We start from the raw sequence: 24132 nt of genomic DNA on the forward strand, positions 1-24132 counted from the left end.
TTCAAGAGTGTTAAGAAAAAAAGAAAGAACAAAAGCAACCACAAACAACAATAACAACCACCCTGGAGAAGTGAAAAAAACTAATTTTCAGAGTTGTCATATTATATTATTTAAAATGTCCAGTTTGGAACAAAAATATGATGAGCATGCAAAGAAACAGGAAAGCATGACCCATACACACACACACACACACACACACACACACAAAGCTAATGCTAGAAATTATCTCTGAAGAAGCCTGCATGTTGGACCTACTAGATAGACTTCAAATTAACTTTTAAAAATATATTATGAGAACTAAAGGAAACCATGTCCAAAGACATAAAGAAAAGTATAAGAATGCCATCTTCCCAAAACAGAATATTGAAGTGGAATAGATATTATTGAAATATAAATTTTAAAGTTGAAAATAGAGAATAATAACTAAAATCAAAAATTCAATAAAGTGTCAATAATAGGTTAGAGCAGGCAGAATATAATATCTGTAAATTTGAGATTTCAATTAGATTATTCAGTCTGAAGAACAGAGAAAAAAGAGGCAAAAAGTGAAAAGATTCTCAGATATCTCAGCACATCATCAAATATATTAACATATTCATAATGTGAGTCTAAAAGTAGAGAAGAAAGAGAAAGTAGTGGAAAAATATTTCAAAAACTAATAAAAGCTTCTTAAATTTAATTAAAAATTAGGTAACAGATCCAAGAACCTTATCATACATCAAGTAGTTTAAACTCAAAAGATCTACACCTTGATACTTTGTAATCAAATTGTTGAAAGCAAAGACAGAGTATGAAAATGAAGGTACAACATACTGAAATTTATGAGCTGCATGAAAGTTAGTTCTCAGTATGAAATTTATAACTACAAATGACTACATTAATTTTTTTTCTCAAATCAATTTCACCTTAAGAAATTAGAACCTACAGACCAAACTAAACCTAAAAGCTAGTGAAGAACATACAGCAGAAATATATTAAATAGCAAATAGAAAACCAATAGCGGAAATTCAAAACAAATAAATTTGGGTTTTGAAAAAGACCAACAAAATTGACTAATATTTAGCTACACTAATTACAAAAAAGAGAACTTAAATTATGAAAATCAGAAATGAACTAAGAACCATTACTACTGACCTGACAGAAATAAAGATATATACCTGAAGATTATGATCATATTGAATAAACTTTAAAAAATGGACAAATTGCTAGAAAACAGAAACTATTGCAACTAATTCTATGTGAAATGGATAAACTGAAAATTTCCATAACAAATAAAGAGATTGACTTCATCAGAAAAGTAGCCACATAGAAAGGTTCAGGAGTAGATGGACTCACTGTTGAACTGTACCAAACATTTAAAGAAGAGTTAATACTTATCTTCCACAAACTCCTCCAAAATATAGAACTTGAGGAAACAATTCCCCAATCATTCTGAGGTCAGTTTTAACTTCACAGAAAAGCCATATTTAAAAATTCATAAGAAAAAACTATAAGCCAATATCCCTTTGAATACAAATACAAAAGTTTCCAATATTCTTAAAAAAAAAAACTACCAAAAAAGAAAAAAAAAATCACTAACATATAAAAAGGATTGCACACCATATAAGATTTATGGCATTAATTCAATGTTGGTTGAGCACATGAAAACTAATCATTGTAATGTACTATAACAATACAATAAAGGACAAAATACACTCAGTCATATTATATATGTTCAGATGCTCAGTCATGCCTGACCATTTGCAACCCCATGGGCTGTAGCCCACCAGACTTCTCTATCCATGGGATTTCCTAGGCAAGAATACTAGAGTGAGTTGCCAAGATTTTGAACTGTGGTATTGAAGAAGACTCCTGAGAGTGCCTTGGCCTGCAAGGAGATCAAACCAGTCAATCCTAAAGGAAACTCAACTCTGAATATTCATTGGGAGGACTGATGCTGAAGCTGAAGCTCCATTACTTTGGCCACATGATGCAATGAGCCAACTTATTAGAAAAGACCCTGATGCTGTGAAAAATTGAAGGCAGGAGGAGAAGAGGATGACAGAGGACAAGATGGTTGGGATTGCATCACCAACTCAATGGACATTTGAGCAAGCCCCAGGAGATTGTGAAGGACAGGGAAGCCAGATGTGCTGCACACCATGGGGTCACAAAGAGTCAAACATGACTGAATGACTGAACAACAATGACAGCCTCCAGGGGATCTTCCTAACCCAGGGATCAAACCTGCATCTCTTAGTTGTCTTGCATTGGCAGGCAGATTCTTTACCACCAGCACCACCTGTCATGTTAACACACGCATAAAAGCATTTGACAACAATTTGTATCTTTTAATGTTAAAAATACTTAAACTCAGAAGAAATGGGAAATTCCTTAACCTGATAATGTGCATCTGCAAAAAAAAGATCAACATATAAAAAGCAATTGCAGAGATTGGTTCAAGATGGCAGAATAGAAGGATATGTGCTCATCTCCAAGCATTTCACACTACCAATAAACAATCTGAAAATTAAGAAAACTTCAAGTTACAATATTGTCAAAAATAACTAAATATTTAGAAACAAATTTAACAAAAGGAGTGCAACACATGTACTGAAAAGTACTAAATACGATTTAAAGATAAGAAGATATAAATGAATGGAAATATATCCAACTTTCTTGGATTGAAGGACCTAATACTCCCTAACTGACCTGCAAATTCAATTCAATTCCTACAAAAAATTCTGCTAAGCTGTTTTAGAAATTGAGAAGCTGATACTAAAATTTTATAGGTAAATTGAATACACCTAAAATAGAGACAACAATCTTTAAAAAACAATAAAGTTGAAGTACTTACAGTGCCAAATCTGAAAAACATACTACAAAGCTATAGTCATCAAGACAGTGTGGTAATGGCATAGGAGAAACATATACATCTGTTCCCAGAAAAATCACTGGCAATTGTCTGAATTGGAAGCTGAATTAGTTCCTTTTTTAAAATGAAATACCATTTGTAATTTAAAGAATGATTTATTGACATAGAATTTTCATAGAAATAAGTATTTAATGCATATTTTCTCAAAATTAAATGATGGATGTTAAACTGCCACTTCATGGAAAATGAGTGATAGCAGTTTTTGCCAATATTAATATTTGAATGTTCAAAGTGCAAATTAGACTTTTGGAAAACTTGAATACACCCACATGAGTTTCACAGCTTCTCAATACTTAAGAACATTTCTGATGAGATTGGAGTTGTTATTTATAAATGTGACTTTTTGATATTATAAAATGAGATATGTAAACCTTTGTAGTAGTTTGATAGTTCAGTGAACCAGTGCCTTCCACATGACCAATGCATAATGTCATAAAATCATGCAAAGTTAAAATACATTTTCATAGGTTATGGTGGGTCCATGGGGTTATAATGTAACATGGAAATTTATTAACTTAGTTTCAGGTTCTACTTTGCAACTGTCTGTAAAATAGCCACCATTTCACAAATTTTAGTGTAGTATAAAAAACAATATCAACAATTTTCTAAAAGGCAACTAAACACCAGTGTGTATTTGTGTGAGCTTGAATTTTCTTCACAGACTTCAAGCAAAATAACATATTACAATAGATCAAATGGAGATGTAGATATGAAAATTCAGCTGTTTTCTATTAATCTAGATATTAAAGAGATTTGCAAGACTGAAAAGCAATATTATTCTTGCTAATTTATTATTTATTTCTAAAAATTGGTTATTTTTCATTAAATATTCTAGTTATGTTTCTGTAATAAGTCTATCAGTATTGTTAATATTACTAAATATATATTAAAATATTTCATTGGTAACTTTTAATATAGTGATATTGATAGTAACAACCTATATAATCTAAAGTCTTTTTGCATTTTTTAAGTAATGTTCATGAATGTAAACGAATTTTGAGACTAAAATGTCTGATAGCTGCTGAAGTTAATATTTCCATGGGGAGATAATTTAAAGAAAACCTGATAGCCTTTTATTGTAGAAATGTCAATACTTCTATTAGCTCTAAGCACATTCCCTTTAGAACTTATTTAGATTATAAGAAGTTATATTCTCTAATTCATTTTTTCATTCCATCAGCAAATAGTGCACTATTCTAGAAGAAGAAGATATAGGAGACGAAAACAAATAAACAACCAACTAAGAAATACTCTGCTTTCACTGAGACTATGCACTAGTAGGATAGATAAAAGTATATAAATAAAAAACCTGCAAAATATAATATCCTATACTATGAATATACTTCTAGTCAGTCATAAAGATCCTGAATTTGAGTAATTAGAACACAGGCCACATAAATTTTAAACCAACAATTATGAGAGTAGATTTCATGAACTTTTTGGCATTGGTTAGCTTCTAATTTGAATCAGCTATATTGGCTCCTCTTTATATTAATATTTAAAAGCAAATTAGCCAAAATGATGCAAAAGCTGGTTTTAGAAAAGGCAGAGGAACTACAGATCAAATTGCCAACATCTGCTGGATCATGGAAAAAGCAAGAGAGTTCCAGAAAAACATCTATTTCTGCTTTCTTGACTATGCCAAAGCCTTTGACTGTGTGGATCACAATAAACTGTGGAACATTCTGAAAGAGATGGGAATACCAGATCACCTGATCTGCCTCTTGAGAAATCTGTATGCAGGTCAGGAAGCAACAGTTAGAACTGGACATGGAACAACAGACTGGTTCCAAATAGGAAAAGGAGTACGTCAAGGCTGTATATTGTCACCCTGCTTATTTAACTTATATGGAGAGTCCATCATGAGAAAGGCTGGACTGGAAGAAGCACAAGCTGGAATCAAGATTTCCGGAAGAAATATCAATAACCTCAGATATGCAGATGGCACCACCCTTATGGCAGAAAGTGAAGAGGAACTAAAAAGCCTCTTGATGAAAGTGAAAGTGGAGAGTGAAAAAGTTGGCTTAAAGCTCAACATTTAGAAAATGAAGATCATGGCATCCGGTCCCATCACTTCATGGGAAATAGATGGGGAAACAGTGGAAACAGTGTCAGACTTTATTTTTTGGGGCTCCAAAACCACTGCAGATGGTGACTGCAGCCATGAAATTAAAAGACGCTTACTCCTTGGAAGAAAAGTTATGACCAACCTAGATAGCATATTCAAAAGCAGAGACATTGCTTTGCCAACAAAGGTCCGTCTAGTCAAGGCTATGGTTTTTCCTGTGGTCATGTATGGATGTGAGAGTTGGACTGTGAAGAAGGCTGAGCGCCAAAGAATTGATGCTTTTGAACTGTGGTGTTGGATAAGACTTTAGAGTCCCTTGGACTGCAAGAGATCCAACCAGTCCATCCTAAAGAAGATCAGCCCTGGGATTTCTTTGGAAGGAATGCTGCTAAAGCTGAAACTCCAGTACTTTGGCCACCTCATGGGAAGAGTTGACTCATTAGAAAAGACTCTGATGCTGGGAGGGATTGGGGGCAGGAGGAGAAGGGGACAACAGCGGATTAATTGGCTGGATGGCATCACGGACTCGATGGATGTGAGTCTGGGTGAACTCCGGGAGTTGGTGATAGACAGGGAGGCCTGGTGTGCTGTGATTCATGGGGTGGCATAGAGTCGGACACGACTCAGCGACGGAACTGAACTGAACTGAACTGAAAATCTACTCCACATGGCCCATTTGGCTACTGACTTAGCTTATTTTTTTTCATAGCATTCTAGGCTTGGCCATGTTCACATATCCTTCCATTTCCAGGTTAATGTATTGCATAATCTATTTGGACCACAGTGTAACTGTGATATCTATCAGGCTGATAGAAGAAAATGAAATTTGGCTAACATTAGGAACTAAGTAGGACCAGTTTTCCACCATCTTATCTTCTTCTCTGTGTTATTCCCACTTTTATTCTGAGCTACAATTATCTCTTTTGGTTTGGCACCATGAGATTCATAGCATTGTATAGGAGACAGTGACCAAAACCAAGTCAAAGTAAAAGAAATGCAAGAAGGCAAAGAGGTAGTCTGAGGAGGCCTTACAAAATAGCTAAGAAAAGAAGAGAAGTGAAAGGCAAAAATATGCTCAACTGAATGAAGAGTTCTAAAGAATACAAGGAGACAAAATAAAGCCTTCTTAACTGAGCAAGGTGAAAGTAGAGGAAAAGAGTAGAATGGGAAAGACTAGAGAGCTCTTTGAGAAAATTGGAGATACCAAGGGACTAATTCATGCAAAAATGGGCACAGTAAAAGACAGAAATGGCAAGAAACTAACAGAGGCAGTAGGGATTAAGAAAAGGTCGCAAGAATTCACAGAACTATACAAAAAAGATCTTAATGACCCAGATAACCATGATAATATGGTAACTCACCTAGAGCCAGACATCCTGGAGTGTGAAATCAAGTGGGTCTTAGGAAGCATTACTACAAATAAATCTAGTGGAGGTGATGGAATTCCAGCTAAGCTATTTCAAATCCTAAAAGATGATATTGTTAAAGTGCTGCACTCAATATGCCAGCAAATTTGGAAAACTCAGCAGGACTGGAAAAGGTCAGTTTTAATGCCAATCCCAAAGAAAGGAAATGTCAAAGAATGTTCAAACTACCATCCAATTGTGCTCATTTCACATGCTGGCCAAGTAATGTTCAAAACTCTTCAAGTTAGTCTTCAGCAGTACATGAACTAAGAACTTCCAGACATACAAGCTGGATTTATAAAAGGTATAGGAACCAGAGATCAACCAGGCCAACGTTCATTGAATCATAGAAAAAGTAAGGGAATTTCCCTCCTCTCGCCCCAAAAAAATCGGCTTCTGCTTCATTGCTACAATAAAGCCTTTGACTGTGTGGATCACAACAAACTGGAAACTTCTTAAGGAGATAGGAATATCAGACCATCTTACTTGCCTCCTGAGAAACCTGTATGCAGGTTAATAAGCAACAGTTAGAACTGGACATGGAACAATGGATTGACTCAAAATTGGGAAAAGAATATGACAAGACTGTATATTGTCTTGCTGCTTACTTAACTTATATGGAGAGTAAATCATGTGAAATGCTAGGCTAGAGGAATCACAAGGTGGAATCCAGATCACCAAGAGAAATATCAACAACCTCAGATATGCAGATGACACCACCCTTATGGCAGAAAGTGAAGAGGAACTATAGAGCCTCTTGATGAAAGTAAAAGAGGAGAATGAAAAAGCTGGCTTAAAACTCAACATTCAAAAAAGGAAGATCATGGCAACCAGTCCTATCACTTCATGCCAAATAGATAGGGAAAAATTGGAAACAGTGACAGATTTTATTTTTTGGGGCTCCAAAATCACTGTGAATGGTGACTGCAGAAATGGAATTAAAAGATGCTTGCTCCTTGTAAGGAAAGGTTTGACAAACCTACACAGCATATTTAAAAGCAGAGACCCCTCACACTTTGCTGACAAAGGTCCCCCTAGAAAACTATGGTTTTTCCAGTAGTCATGTATGGATGTGAGAGTTGGATCATAAAGAAGACTGAGCATTGAAGAACTGATGTTTTCAAATTGTGGTGCTGGAGAAGATTTTTCAGAGTCCCTCGGACTGCACAGAAAGCAATCCTGTCAATTCTAAAGGACATTAACCCTGAATATTCATTGCAAGGACTGATGCTAAAGCTGAAGCTCCAATATTTTGGCCACCTGATATGAAGAGTCCACTAATTGGGACAGACCCTGCTGGGAAAGATGAGGGCAAGGACAGGGGGCAAGGACAGAGGATGAGATGGTTGGATGACCTCATGGACTCAGTGGACATGAATTTAAGCAAATTCTGGGAGATAGTGAAAGATGGGGAAGCCTGAAATGCTGCAGCCCAGGAGGTTGCAACATGTTGGACACAACTTAGTGAGTGAACAACAAGTCTTCCTCCAATTTCTATATCAATGATTCAAATTTTATATTTCTATATCTAGTCTTTTTGAAGTTGGGAATATTTTGGTATCCTCACACAAAAATGGCAGGACGTAGAATTATCAAGTCAACTATTTTTGCAAGCATGAATACAGAATTGGAATATTTTAAAATCTATTTATAAGGGATCAATTTTCACCAATTACTAGCTTAGGCTGGGTCAGGAGAATAAAATTCCCTATAAATATTTTAAAGAGAAGTATTTATAAAGAAACTAACAGACACATATACATTGAAAAATTTGGACACATGAAGGTCAGAACTACTAAAATTTACAAAAGCAAGAATTGTCAAAACCCACAATGGTTAATATAGGTTGTCTGCAGCACCAGGTGGGTGATTTTTCAGATGAGACAGGAGGTACAGAAAAATCTACTGCTAAAAATCATGAGATGCTTATGGTTGCTATAGGAACAATATTAACCTTTGTTACTCTTTTGCTTATAAATCACATATAAATTCTTCTCACTAGTGGAATTGAATTCATAACTCTGCGTGCAAGTGTTTCTAGGAAATGTAGTTCTTAGGCTTCTACATTGTAATGGAGAGTGTAGAAGAATTTGGGAATGAGGTTAGTTATTGGAAAATAAAAGTAATAATCATTGCATCAAGATAGTATATATGACAAGATAAATGCTCTTTAGTAAAAATTTGAAAATATAAAAACAATAACATATTCTTTATGAAGTGTTTTGTAATCAAATAACTAATCAAATAACACCTTATAAAAATCTTTGTGAAGTGATTTAATAGGTCAAAGGTCTTAGAGAAAATACAAAATTTTTAGTAAGGGAGAGGGAATATTAAGTCATAAAAGGATAGTGCCTCATAACATATTGAAAATCATAATGGAGTAACCTATTTTGTTTGCTCAACCCTACAAAATGGATTTGAGTGCCCACTGAGGATATGTTCTCAGACATGTCCCTACACCACTAAATTGAACTTTCTGTGAACTGTACCAAATTCAAGCATACTATCAGCCATTTAAAAAGAAATATCAGCTAGCTGAGACCTTGGTGGTAACCTTGTAACTATGCAATGATTTTAGATTGCAACCAATCCTGGCTTAACAAGCACCTTCACTTCTGGCCAGCTCCAATTATAGTTATTAATGAACAACTCATGTAACTGTGATCTTGAAGTTCTTGCCTTTATAAGCTCCTTCTCTTTTGTAGCTGTGCATGTGTGCATGCTCATTTGCTTCAGTCATGTCTGACTCTTCGACCCCATGGACTATATAGCCTGCCAGGCTCCTCTGTCCATGTGATTCTCCAGACAAGAATACTGGAGTGAGTTGCCCTGCCCTTCTCCAGGAGATCTTCCCAACCCAGAGATCCAACCCATGTCTTCTGTGTCTCCTGTAGTGACAGGCAGATTCTTTACCACTAGCACCACCTGGGAAGCCCATTTTGTAGTTGAGTGGAATACAATTCAAGTGCTTCTTTAATTTGTGTCTTCTGGGCTACAGTCCTAACAAACCCCAGAAAATACTTTTTTATTTCAATCAGGTCTCCATTTCTGAAATTTTAGTTAACATAGCTGTCATAGTTAGCAGAATTTGGACCAGCCACCCTCAGCAGTCTGGAACTCCTTTAGATTCAGTCTACAGTACCTACAGGGCTTTCCAAGTGGTGCTTGTGGTAAAGAACCCATCAACCAATGGAGGAGACACAGGAGACCCAAGTTTTATCCCTGGGTGGGAAGATCCCCTGGAGGAGGAAATGGCAACACATTCCAGTATTCTTGCCTGGAGAATCCCATGGACAGAGGAGCCTGGCAGGCTATACTCCATGGAGTCAAAGAGTCAGACATGAATGAAGTGACTTAGCATGCACACACTAACCCATTGCATGCAGTTGTCTCTTCAACGGCTTGGAAGCTATGAAGTGAGGACTACTGGATCCCATTTGATTGAGGATTGTGTCTATTTGGGTATTTCTAAGTATCAACACTAGTTTCCCTCTCTTTTGGGGAGTAAGGAGGAATCTTTCTCCAGATTTGGGTTTCACAGTAAAAAAAAAAAAAAAAAAGACACAAAACTTTTCTGATGAGTACTCAAAATAATAGAAAGCTCTTATAGAAACAATTCAAAGAAAGATAAACCCCTCCAAGAACCATTGTCAGTTTTATGCTTAACACCTGTGGACCCTTACCCTGTAACAACCTATCTAAATGGGTCCATTTACCTGGGATGATTTAAAATTACACTGGCCAAATTGAGGAACTTTCCAAATTCCCAAGTTAGTCTATCTTTGTGCTTGACTGAAAAATGTACTGACCAGACAAAATAAGTAGGAAACATTTCAACTGGCATCTAGAGGCCTCCAAAGATAACACTGAGAAAATTGCCTCCCTTCATGCTGTAAATGAAAAGATGACTCAGAGTATCTCTAAACTTGAAAAATCAGATGAACTTTCTTACCCTTCTTCTATCCCCCTTCGAAATTCTGCACCTTCTCCTCCATCCCTTTATTTGCCTTATTTGAACTTCCCTTTTATGTAACTGACTTACTTCTCCTCCTCCTCCATCAGTTGACACCCCAGAGCCCAGAGGAACTCTTGACATCCTGTTCTGACAGCTCCTTTAAAAAAAAACAAAAAAAAACCCATAAACTAAGCCCACCAGATGAAGTTAAAAACTGGCCCATCTTCTCAGCCTTCCTATAAGTAAACACCTGAGATAAAGCCTAGATTGCGTAATCTACTCAGTTAGTAGAACCTGAAACAAACAAACAAGCAAAATGAGAGTAAGAACAAACTGCTACTAAAAGAACTCTCTTGTCTAAGTAGCCTCCTTAAAATTACTTGTCAAAGGCAAATATAGATCTTAAAAATCTTCTCCACAAATAACCAAATATTTTTAGTCATCTGAGTGAGTAATCTTACTTATTTAATCGTTATTCATAAACTAGTGATTTTTGTATTGTAACTGATTCATGACTAAAATTTTGAAATGAAAACTATGATATCTCTGATTATGTTTGTTTATATGTCTAAGTTATAAATATATTATTTTCAACCACAAGTAATATAGCAAAATATTAATTTTTAAAAGATCTCTATTTAATTGGCTTAAGCAAATGATAAATTATATAAAGGTTCTCAAAAATATAATAAAATCTAAGCCAAATATTTTTCAAATTCATGTGATCCTTACCTGGAGAATCCCATGGACGGAGGAGCCTGGTAGTCTACAGTTCATGGGGTCACAGAGTCAGACACAGCTGAGCAACTAAGCATGCACACATAAGATAATTTTTAGTAAATAAAAGTTAATTTTAAGCATGTTTATTTAATTAATAAATAACTTGTTTTTCTATCTGGGTTTGCTAATCAGATAGGCTAATGTCTCGATTGCAAATTTGTCAGCAAAGGAAAAAAATTAAGATAATAACTAACTGCTTTAATATCTCATGAAATTTTCATGAGTAATTCAAGTATGATTGTTAAGAACAAATGAATTAAATAGATGTAAATGAGATGATTTTTTTTAGGTTAACATTTTAACAATAATTATTTTATGATATGTTTACTTAAATTGTTTCCTAAATTTCTTTGATGATTTATACCCTTAGAATTTTGCTAAGTTGATTTGAATGATGGAAATTCATTGAATATCTAGATCATTTCCAAATAAGATAACATACTAAACATTAGTTGCTAAACAAATGCTAGTTTATGTATTTTTGATCTCTTAATACAGAGATACTAAGTATGTTTGGGGTCTGTTCATAAACATATTTTATGCTTTACTAAAAGATTATACTATGAAGTAAGATATATTTCTAGAAATTGTAAAATGTATTTATAATTTCACCAAGCCACAAAATGTTAATACAGTTCATGATTGTTTGCTTCTTCATTTTCACTAAAAAATTAAGGTTTCAAAGGATTAAGAATTCTAATTAATATACATGGTTAAAGCTACTAGATATAATAATATAAATAGGATGTGTTTGGGGGTAAGAAAATGTACAAGTTATGGAGACATTCTTGTTAAAAAAAAAGAATATAATTTTGTTCTAAAGTTGGCTATTTCTAAATGAGAAAGAAAACAAAGGGCAAGCTAAAATGGATATATAAAGTTGTAAAATGTTTGCAAAAGAAGGAATCTTTAGAAATAAATTTTATTTGTGATCAGGACTGGATAATATTAGAATGAATTTGATTAAGTAAATGAAGTTTAATATTAAAAAATATTATTCTTAATACTAAAATATTATTTTAATATTAAAAATAACAGGTACAAATTAAAATTTGCTTTTCCCTCTGTTAAAAGAACAACTCTTTTTCTATTGGTCTGCTTTTGATAATAAAAGGCTATGAAAAATTTTTATTTGTATTTATTCTGCCTCAAAAATATAACAAAACAAAGATCTTATGACTTGTCAAAATAATCACCTATAATGTATCAGGTCTTTGATTACTTCAGTGAACCTAATCCTCAGCATTAAGAGCTAACTTTTTCTCAAAAATATGTGTATATGTGTATATGTGTGTGTGTGTGTGCGTTCAGTCATGTCCAACTTTTGCAACACCATGGACTATAGCCTGCCAGACTCCTCTGTCCATGGGATTCTCCAGGCAAGAATACTGGAGTGGGTTGCCATTTCCTCCTCTGGGGATCTTCCTGACCCAGGTATCAAACCTGCATCTCCTACATTGGCAGGAGGATTCTTTATCAAATAGCCAACTGGGAAGCCCTCAAAACTACATAACTTTCTATATTTGCCTATGACATCTTTAATAATTATTTAGGTTAAAGTAAAAGTCACAGTCATTTCTCTTTGCGACCCCGTGGACTATACAGTCCATGGAATTCTTCAGGCCAGAATACTGGAGTGGGTAGAATTTCCCTTCTCCAGGGGATCTTCCTAATCCACGGATTGAACCCAGGTCTCCATCATTGCAGTGGATTCTTTATCAGCTGAGCCACAAGGGAAGCCCAAGAATACTGGAGTGGGTAGCCTATCCCTTTTCCAGCTGATTTTCCTGACCCAGGAATTGAACTGGGGTCTCCTGCATTACAGGCACATTCTTTACCAACTGAGCTATCAGGAAAGTCCTATTTAGGTTAAATAGATAACTTTAAGCATTGTATTACAGAGCCCTATTTGATCAAGTGTTTTAAAACCTTTCTGATATTTTTTACAAACTTAACCAAAATCAAATTCAAAAGGTTTTTTTTTTTTGGTTGTTCTAGAACTAATTTTGAGATATTTTCTTTTCTTATTAAAAGAGAAACAATAAATTAGGCATATTTGACATGTTAAATTACATAAGAAGCATTGGCAAATAAGAAGTAATATACCTTCTTCATGTTGTGTCTATATAGATATAAGTGTTCTAGAAATTGTATGAAACTCTTGGAAGTTTTATAAATCTTGGCATAAATGTTATCTCACACTAAAAGGCCTGAACCTAAGTATCAGGGAAATGCCTAACTGCCATTCATGCAAAGGTGTGAATCTATAAAGATTATGCCATGAAAATAAAATCCATTCCATTACTGAAAAAACAAAGACAAACAAAACAAAAACAAAAAACCCTGACTTCTCTTTTCCATACTTTTGCCATCCTGCTGTTCTTATAAAACTGTAAGTTAAAGAAATAGAGCTTTGGGAAACCCAGCATGGCCATTTGGTTTTTCCTATCTGCTGGCAAAACTCATTTTCTGTTTGATGGGTTGAAGCCTTTCCTTGCTGTCAGGTTGATGTACTTACAATGGCAAAACAAAACAAAACAAAAAACTTTGGAGTTTAACTTCCATGATCTCCAGTGATCAAGACACCCCACTTCACTCAGTAAATCATACTAGTCTTAAAAAAACCTTGCAAAGTTCCTGAAATTTCCCCGTCTTTAACACCCTCAGTCATCAGGCAAGGTCAATAGAACAAATGGAAAAACTGGACGCAGGCAAATAAGGATTACATGGGATTGAATTAATTGATGAAAATGATTATATTCTTTATGACTTCTTTGTTTAAAATATTTTTAATCTTTTATTTTTCCAAACACAAGGAAATTTTTTTTTCTAGGGCTTACAGAAATTTGCTAAGTTATACTTTTGTAAGCAGAACTGAAACATTTATCTTTTTCTCACTACCTGATCCCTCTGGAATTCAGAAATTCTCAAACTAAAACTGTCTTTTTCCTAAAGACCTACCAACACACACAAGCACAAACTGAAGGTAGACAACTTAATATAAACTTCAAAGAAAATGCCTTATCAGCTCATATTTAGATGATTCTCAGGCCTATGTCTAGTATTAGCCACTCAGAAAATTAACTAACTCCTGAAGACATCATCAGAGACAGTTCAAACTACAAAACATGTTTTAACCCTGACATCTAGAAATTTTCTTAACTGACTGCCCTGTGGGCTGAAAAATTAGTTTATAATTTAGTTCAAACATTAAATAGCCTTTGTTTTTCTTTTGTTTCCACAGAAGTGCCTCTTGGGCTTCCTTGATGTCTCAGCTGGTCAAGAATCCACCTGCAATGTAGGCGATATGGGTTCAAACCTGGGGTTGGAAGATCCCTTGGGGGAGGAAATGGCAATCCACACCAGTACTTTTGTCTGAAAAATCCAATGGACAGAGGAGCCTGGTGGGCTACAGCCCAAAGGGTCGCAAAGAGTCAGACATGACTGAGTGACTAAGTACGCACACATGCATCTTATTAAATACCTGATTGCTTGCAGCATAGGCCAAGATTCCAGAGCCCACCTGCATCACCACCTCTTGAAATGAGATACAATGGTTTAACTGAATTGACTTGTTCTCAGAACAAAGAAAACTGAAAACTATAGCAAGGATTCATTAGTTTCCTCAAGAAATAATGATTGTGCCGGCACTGGTGTAGACTAGGGGAATATAGCAATCATAATCACAACATATTCCCTGCTCTCAAGAAACTTACTTCTTCAGAGGAGATAGATAACAAAACAAATAAATAAATAAGCAAACAAATCAGTCTTACTTATGGGTAAATTATCAGTTATACAATAGGAACTGACAGGAAATGTGATTGAGATAGAATGATAAAGAAAAAGCTCTCTGAACATGTGACATTTGAGCTGTGGTTTGGAATTTGTAAAGAAAGGGGCAAAGATGATTTCAAGCAGAAAGCACAATATGCCTCAGGCACTGAGAGGCAAGTCTTCATATGGCCAAGAAATAGAACGGAGGTCAGAGTGGCTGGAATATACTGAGTAGGGTGGAGAACAGAATGAAATTATATTAGAGATGTACACAAGAAGCAGGTCATGTTAGGTAGGTCCTGGCGAACGCAGTGGAGCTGAAGTAAGATAATTGTTATTAGTGAAGTTGATGAACAAAGAGAACAGCAGATTATGAAGATAACCATAGGCAAGTTGATCTCAGAAAAGCACCTGACATCCTCATACAGTTGGATATCTTTTTAACACATATGAGAGGCCACTGAAGGATTTTAAGTACTGGTACAGAGATGGGTATCATCTGATTAAAGATCTATTTAAAATTTGGAAAGGACAATTTTTTAAATGAAACAGAAACAAGAACTTTTAGATTTCATGGACAAAAATGTTAGGGGAAAAATTAGGAAATTATGAATATTTTTTTAAAAAAGCAAGAAATAAATAGGAAGTTTACTATTTTTTTGAGAATTTAACTACACTTTCAATGAAACAAATAGAAAATGAAGTTTAACTAAAATTTCACTTGCCCTTTACTTAATTCAAGGTGTCACTTTTGATGAATTGCTTACCATTATATTTATATTTCTTTTTTATGGCTTTTAACATTATATTATGCTTGCATGTTTTTTATAATTGATTGTATTCCTTTTGTAATCATTTTTAATTCAATTTTTGCTATACTACATAATTTCATTGCTCTTCTGGTTGTCAATTTTGTATAAATACTACTGCTTTTATTCATGGCTTAGGTGAATTTTTTTCCATGTAGGATCTAAAAGAAAATAATAATTTTTAAATGTTGGAAATATAAATTGTAAACTATAAAGTTGTCTGCACAAATCCTCTGAGGAAGGAACAAAAGGATCATATTGTATATAGAAGAAAGATTTAGGTCAAAATTTTAAAGGGAAAAGTCCTTGCATATACTTAAAGAACATACAGTGTACTAGAACCATGAAGTTATTAGTTTATAAGACTTTGTATTCTAGAGTAAACTTACTATATTTTTCAGTCTTACTATTGGTAGTAGTCATTATCACTTTAAATTATGACCTACTTTGGGTTGGTCAGTGTATCGGGCACTGGAAACAAAAATGATATTTCTTCTGAAATAAGGCTTAGAAGACAACTTTCCTTTGGTGCTATAAACTACATTTACTTTGCAGGGTTTTACCATCGAAGTTTTCAATTCAAAATATGAAAAGACCGATATAAATTAAATCTGGATTGAGGACACATATAAACAGATGTTAGAGGAGGCTCAGAGTATAGATAAATTTTGAGAATATATTAAGCATATATTAAGTGTTTGTTTATACCACATGTGGGAGGCTGAGATATTCTTTTTTTTAGGGAAAAAAAAGGTAGTAATACCTTGTGTTTACATAGTGCTTTACAGATTCAAAGTCTTTATACTTATATTTCATAGGGTTATCAGAATAATTCTAGAAGCAAACGTTCCCAACTGTGTGAATAGAAAAGGAGCCTAGTAGATGAGAGACTTGCATATATCTTGTATGTGATTTGAGTGAACTCAGATCTTCACCTTCTATTCTCCTTTTCAAAGATCTTTCTGCTATGCTGTTCAGTTTTGTTATTATTTTCTGTCAAGGAAAATGTAAGTTAAGCTATTTTGACTATTAGGAGAAATTAATTGTAAGCCTTACATTTAAGTATAAAATAAAATTCACCAGTGTTTTTTGGTGATATATTAGATATTGAGAAAAGACACAGAATTTGTTTTGTGAAAACATTTAGAAAACATGATATGATAGATGTTATCATTTATTATGTGCAAACTATGAATCTGTTTCTCCAGGCATATTATTTTTCCATTTTAGTAATAAGAAATGTCCCTTCTATATCAATCGGGACAATTAACTTTAATTCACAGAAATCACTCAGGCTAATTTAAGGACTTTATTTAAGTGTATGAGTAATTTTCCAACTCTCAGAGAGGGCCAGGAAATCTAGCTTAGATTAGATCTAATAGCCAGGACCTATGCCTGACCTCGGGCACACTTCAGAGACCCTACAGTAAGGGACACAGGCAGAGACCATGCAATAACATGGGAGGCCACTGATGGAGCACTGCCAACCGTCTCTCTGCTGTGCTCTACCAGCTTTCACTAGAAAATGAATTACTCATAGTGCTTTGTTTTCTTTGGAGCTTCCATTGTGGCTCATATGGTAAAGAATCTGCCTGCAATGCAGGAAACCCAGGTTTCATCCCTGGGTCAGGAACATACCCTGGAGAAAGGAATGGCAACCCACTTCAGTATTCTTGCCTGGAGAAATCCATGGATGGAGGAGACTGGAGGGCTACTGTCCCTGGGGTCACAAAGAGTCGGACCCGACTGAGTGACTAACACACACACTCTTTTCTTTGAGTAAAGAATTTCACAGAGCTGCTTCTGATTCATTAAGTCTACATCACATAATAAAATCATGTCAGTCAGTCCATGGCACCCCACTCCAGTACTCTTGCCTGGAAAATCCCATGGACACAGGAGCCTGGTGGGCTGCAGTCCATGGGGTCGCTAAGAGTTGGACACGACTGAAACGACTTAGGAACGGCAGCAGCAGCAGCAGCAGAAGCAGCAGCAGCAGCAGTCAGTCCTATGAATGAATTGAAAATCTAGGAAGGCAAGTTCGCAAGTTCTGACTTTTTTTGTCTCCTAAAAGTAGAACCCTTAAAGTGATAAATTCCCCAAAGGACTTGTGATTAAACTGTTAGCCACTCAATTGTGTCCCACTCTTTGTGACCCCATAGACTGTAGCCCACCAGCCTCCTCTATCTCATAGAATTCTCCAGGCAAGAGTACTGAGTTAGTAGTCATTCCCTTCTCCGGAGGATCTCCTAAAGTCAGGTATTGATCCTGGGTCTCCTGTATTGCAGGCAGATTCTTTACCATCTGAGCCACTAGGGAAGCCCCTTGTAATTAAAATCGTTGCCAAAAAAATGACACATGTGTACCATAAAACTGGGTAGATTTTTTAAATGGACATAAATTAATTCTTTACATAGGGTTTTACAATATGGGTATTGCAGTTCCTTCTATCAAAAAAATAGAGCGTCTTTCCTCCAAAATTGAGTCTGGGCAGGATATGGGACCTGCCTGCACAATGCAATAAGGTAGAAATGATACTGCACCTGTTCCAAGCCTGGGCCTCACAAGGACTTCTACACTCTTCTCTCTATGGACCCTGCTGCCTCAAGTGAACAATGGCAAGCTAACATCCTGAAGAAGGGAGACTGCATGAAGCAGGCTTTACCATCACAGCCTTGACCTAGACACCTGAATGAGCCACACAAGAAATGCCAGGCAATCATCAGTTGACTACAGATGTACACATGAGCTCCACTGAACATATGATCTAAACTCTGTCAGAAGACCCACCCAGCGAACCTGCAAACTATCAGCCCATTTGCGCTTGACATAGTAAGCTACTAAATCTTGGGGTGAATTGTATGCAGCAAATGCTTATCAGATAGACTTACAGAAATGTCATTCCATAAGGCATTCCTGGGAGGAATGGGCTTCACATACTAAAATTCTTTTGGAAGGTAGTTGTGGATAAGATGAACTTTTTAGATCAAATGATCGATTTGCATGGCTTTTCAGGTACACCCATCACATTCTGCTGTAGGTGCTTGTGGTTCCACTCTGCACTTGATTATCTTAAGGGACAGCCAAAAAGAGATTACCTTCATATGGTTTTAAATTACTCCAATGTCGATAGAGATTTTATCACAGTCTTTTTAATATAAATTGATATATTTATTTCTTCCTTCTTGTTTAACTGCCTATACTATGTATTGCAGTATTCTTTTCCAATCTGAATAGCCCCTCAATAGCTGTTTATTGGACTATTTGCAACTAGGTCACCTCTCTCTGACAGCAGGGTAATAGAGCTTAATGAAATATTTGTAAAGGGCAATGAACTGCACAGAAGAAATGTGCTTTAAAATTCTAAATGATGTTTCTCACTAACACCATTAATAACAGATTTCCCCCACATATGTGTAGCTTGGGTTTCACTCAACCAACCATGCATCTTGTAGTCACACCACCTGAAATGTTAGGTGTGTGAATGACTCACAGAGACAAATTGCCATCATAGAAGCTGTCCTCAACCAGTTTGGGAATTAAATGATAAAACTGCAAATTGCTAAAATCTTTTCGCATAATGCTTGTCTTTATGATGATTATGATGTTTTAAAATCTCTTTTTGTCTGGCATTATTTAGATATTAGTATTTAATTGCATCATGTTATTATTAGCATCCAATAACCTTAATGTATCTCTAAGCTCTCTTCCATTAGATTCTGTCATATCTGAGGTCATGCTGAGACCAATAGATCTCACATTGTTAAAGCTGAAAGGAACTTTTAAGTTAATGTATATTAAATGCTTAATAGGATGCCTTGAAAGGAGTAATTAGGCCATACACATTAGTTAGCATTATTATTGTCATTTCTATTATTATTAAATCCTTGCAATTTAAAGATGAGAAAACAGGCATCTACATAAATATTTCTAGTAATATGTTCTATAACTTCAGCAAACATTCTCTTATTTAAAAAATATTTTCAGTTGCCTCCTGTAGTCACATATTGGAGAAGGGAATGGTAACCCACGTAGTCTTGCCTTGAGAATTCCATAAACAGGGAAGCCTGGCAGGCTACAGTTCATGGAGCTGCAAAGAGTCAGGCACAACTGAGTGACTAACATGCACACACAGTCACATATAGAAAATATAGATGAGAAAGAGTTCCTGTGTTCTGTTTACTGATGATTTGTTGGAATCTGTGCCTGTACATATGTAAAGAAGTGTTTTAAACTCCAACTTGACATCCAGGCAGGGTCTGTCCTTGGCTGGCTCTTGTGTGAATCCACATTCTGATAAGGAGTATATATGTACTAGAAAAGGAAAGAAGGGGCACAACTGAGTTGCTCTGTACAGTGAAGGAGTGAGGATTTTAAGGCCCCCGGTAGAAAATCTGGAAAAGGGAAAGGTGGGTAAAGGGGAAGGGAAGGGAAGATGAAGAAAAAGATGGGAGAGAAAGGAGGAGGGAAGAGAGGAGGAAGGAAGAAGCTAAGAAAGCTGAGTGCTTCTTGGAATACAGCTAGAGAAAATACAAGATACCCAATAAAATCTTTTTGTACAATGATGTCCCAAATGGTGCAAGGGTATATATACAATCTTGTTTAGCTGAAATCCAAATTTAGCTGAGTGATCTGTATCTATAATTCTAAGTCCCGCCACACTACCTTGGGAGAGCAGACATAAAGGAAAAAAATGTATACAAATTAGCCATAGATATTATGAGACGTGAAAGGTTAGTACCTCCTCTGTCTTCTCTATAGATGTTATAGATCTCCTTTTATGTGACTGCTTTTCTTTCTCCTTTACTGGATCAGTCTCATCTCTGCTTGGAAATCTCAAAGGTACCTCAAGCAGAATGTTATGTAAAACCAAACTCATGGCATTACTCTTCTGGTCTCTGCTAAGAGTCATTCTCAGAGCAATCTGTGAATCCCCTTTTTATAATGGCTTCATTGCCTCCCCCATCACTCTCTATTTCATTATGTTGTTTCATTTACTCTGTAAAACATATAGCTTACACTACCTTATCTATTTGTTTGCACACTTCTTTGTGATCTGGCTTCTCTCACTAAAATAGGAGCTCTATGGAAGTAGGGAACTTGAAGATTTGGTTTACATTAGCAGTTTATTACCTAGAACAACAGTGTTTCACAAATCAATATTGAGTAAATGTTGAATAAATTGATGTATAAATGAACTACTGCCTAAACCAAGTTTTCTTATATTATTTTCTGTCTCAAAGAATGGCATTACCAAGCATCTAATTTTGCATGTGTCATGAATTTGATCTTTGAAATACTTTTTAGCCTGCAATGGCCACATCCAATTCAATTTTAAATGTTATCTATTATTTTTTACGTATTTGAAAATCAGCTTAATTCTCAACATTTCTACAACTATTATACAATCTCCAATGTTACAAACTCTACCTTAGACTCTTTTTACTTTCCTAAAAGGTGGGAAGGATCCTCTGAAGGGTCCTTCCAAAGAATTCTCCATAGAATGGTCAGAGTGATCTTAAAGAAAAGAAAACTTGGTCATGACATACTTTCTCTCCCTCTCCCCCAAATAGAATTTAAAACAAATCTGAAAAATAAATTTAAAACAAACTTTACTTTTAAATAAATGAATAAATAATAGATTAATAAGACCCATATAATCAATTCATGATTCATGAACTGACCTCTAGGAAATGGCCAGTCTCAACTAGCACCATATTTCTTCTCTACATCTTAAATTATTCCCTTTCTCACTCTCTCTCTCTTTCCTCCCCCCTCTCTTTACCACCCCCATTATTTTTGGATGTTGGATCTTAAATGAACACAATCGAACTTTTCATAGCATATGTTTTTTAATATATTATCAATTTTGGCCTGCAAATGGCTCTCTCTTTTTATCCTTTTTAATCTTTAATATAATAAGCTTGTTCTAATCCATCATTCAACTCGAGATCTAGAACACTAACACATCTTACATGTACTTATGTGCTCTTTCCCAATTCCACTGTTCTTTCAACTCTCTCAGCCTGAGGCAACTACTACTGTGAAACTAAGTGTATGTATCTGTGTGCACGTGTAGATTTTGCCTGCTGTTGAAAACTCACCTGAGGCCTGTTTTTGTGCAGCCAGTAAGCTAATTATAATTTTCACATTTTAAAATAATGGTAAAAAGACACAAATAAAAATATATGGAAACAATTTTTCCACAGAGTAATATATTGCTAAAGTTCATTCGTATTCCTGCATATAGCTGTAGATCATTTGTGTTGGTTACTATATAATATTCCATTATGAGTATAGTACACAGTTATCTATTCTTGGTCTCTATAAGTCTACTTTTAGTTCTCCATTCAAATTATTTGTTTTCTTTGCATGTATATCACCTCTTTCTTAAAATTAACTCTTTTAATAGTTAATTAAAAGACTTTTTCCTTCGATCCTAGCTAAATCTTCATTTGTTGGGAATCATTCCTTGCATTTCCTGTCCATATTCTCCATTGAAGTAATATTTTATTTATGGATTTTATTTCTTGGTTATTCTGTCTTCCTCTTCCATTATAACCTTCATCAGCAGAAAGTTTATGACTTTCTTTTTTTGGTGATTATTTATCCCCAGAACCTAGCATGGTGCTTGGCAGAGAAAGAAAGAATAGTCATTTAGTCATGTCTGACTTTTTGCAACTCCATGTACTGTAGCCTACCAGGCTCCTCTGTCCATGGAATTCTCCAGGGAAGAATATTGGAGTAGGTAGCCATTCCAATATCCAGGGGATCATCCAGATCTAGAGATTGAACCTGGGTCTCCCACATTGCAGGCAGATTCTTTATCATCTGAGGCAACAGGGAAGCCCACAATGTTTGGTTTGTAGTACATATTTGTTAATTGAATGGATATAGTGACTATTTCTCACTAATATTTTTGTTTGTGTGAATAAATTCACCTGGCAATACAAAATATTGCCAAAATATATCTAGGTGCAAATGGTTACAAAGACAGGTGGAACAGATGAAGGAACATGAAGATATGACTAACATCTGGATTATTTTGAAAATCAACTTAACAAAACACTGATAAAGACTATATGGTGACTAAACGGGCCATGAACAGAACAGTAGTTAATTCACATTAGATTTGCAAAGCCTCATACATTTGATCTGGGTCAAATGTTTAGAACTGAAAAAGTTGTGTATAATTTAATTCCCTCAATTTTTTTTAATTTGCAAAATGAGAGAGCTGGATTAAATAATGTCTAAAGTGTTTTCTACAGCTTCTATATTAGGTATTTGTGTTTTGCACACACATTAAATAATTAATTTATGATTTTGCTTTCCATCTTAATAAGTACTTTCTCATGGGCAACATAGTTCTATCAATGAACATATACTTGATATTACTGTGCACAAGAAACCCTAATAACTTGTCTTAACTCTGTTTTGCTAGAAGAGAGATGCTAACATAATATTGTCTCATTCTTGTAGTGTTTCCTGAAGCACTTTATTATCATTACTACTTCTTCAGATGAAGATTAAAGCTTTCTGTCTCAAAAAAAAAAAATGTGCTCTCTTTTTTTTCTGACTATATTCATTAAAAAAATTTTTTTTTTCTTTTAAAACTTTATAGTATCAATGGCCATGTAAGTTATGGATTATCCTATGGACATTCTATCTGATCAGGTTGACTATAGATTTCTCATAAAAACTATAGAACACTGTTGACTTAGTCCAGTTAGCAAAAGGCATTGATTTTTATTAACTGTTTTATAATCTAGTTCTAAGCTCCAGCTTTGCCATCAGTTTTGTTCTGCTTATAGCCCATCTGTGTTCTGTCTCTTCACAGTCTGGCCACAGATACAGCGAGAACACTCTCTTTATCTACTTCTAGGCAATGGCAGCCCACTCCAGTACTCTTGCCTGGAAAATCCCATGGACGGAGGAGCCTGGTAGGCTGCAGTCCATTGGGTCGCTAAGAGTCGGACATGACTAGGCAACTTCACTTTCACTTTTCACTTTCATGCATTGGAGAAGGAAATGGCAACCCACTCCAGTGTTCGTGCCTGGAGAATCCCAGGGATGGGGGAGACTGGTAGGCTACCATCTATGGGGTCACACAGAGTAGGACACGACTGAAGTGACTTAACATAGCATAGCATAGCATATTACTTGCTACTTATTTTATATTTACTTTAGACTACAGAAATAATGTTAGACAAAGAGCAAATTCGAATGATTTTCTTATTTGAGTTCAATGGGTCGTAAAGCAGTGGAGAAAACTTGCAACATCAACCACGCATTTGGGTCAGGAACTGCTAATAAACATAAAGTGCAGTGGTGGTTCAAGAAGTTTTACAAAGGGGATGAGAGCCTTGAAGATGAGGAGCATAGTGGCCAGTCATAGGAAGTTGACAACGACCAACTGAGAA

At 35.4% G+C, this 24132-nt stretch overlaps 1 long non-coding RNA gene across 1 annotated transcript; it reads right to left on the reverse strand.

Moving 5' to 3' along the window:
• Positions 1-2320: 2320 nt before the first annotated feature.
• LOC129657205 (uncharacterized) lies at positions 2321-14570 on the reverse strand. The gene is made up of 4 exons (XR_008716603.1): positions 14446-14570; positions 11079-11153; positions 10434-10503; positions 2321-2502 (listed from the first exon to the last, which is right to left on the reverse strand). It is a non-coding gene; the product is annotated as an uncharacterized LOC129657205 (long non-coding RNA).
• Between the last annotated feature and the right edge of the window lie 9562 nt (positions 14571-24132).

This window comes from Bubalus kerabau, chromosome 7, assembly GCF_029407905.1.
Source record: "Bubalus kerabau isolate K-KA32 ecotype Philippines breed swamp buffalo chromosome 7, PCC_UOA_SB_1v2, whole genome shotgun sequence".
Lineage (NCBI taxonomy): Eukaryota > Metazoa > Chordata > Mammalia > Artiodactyla > Bovidae > Bubalus > Bubalus kerabau.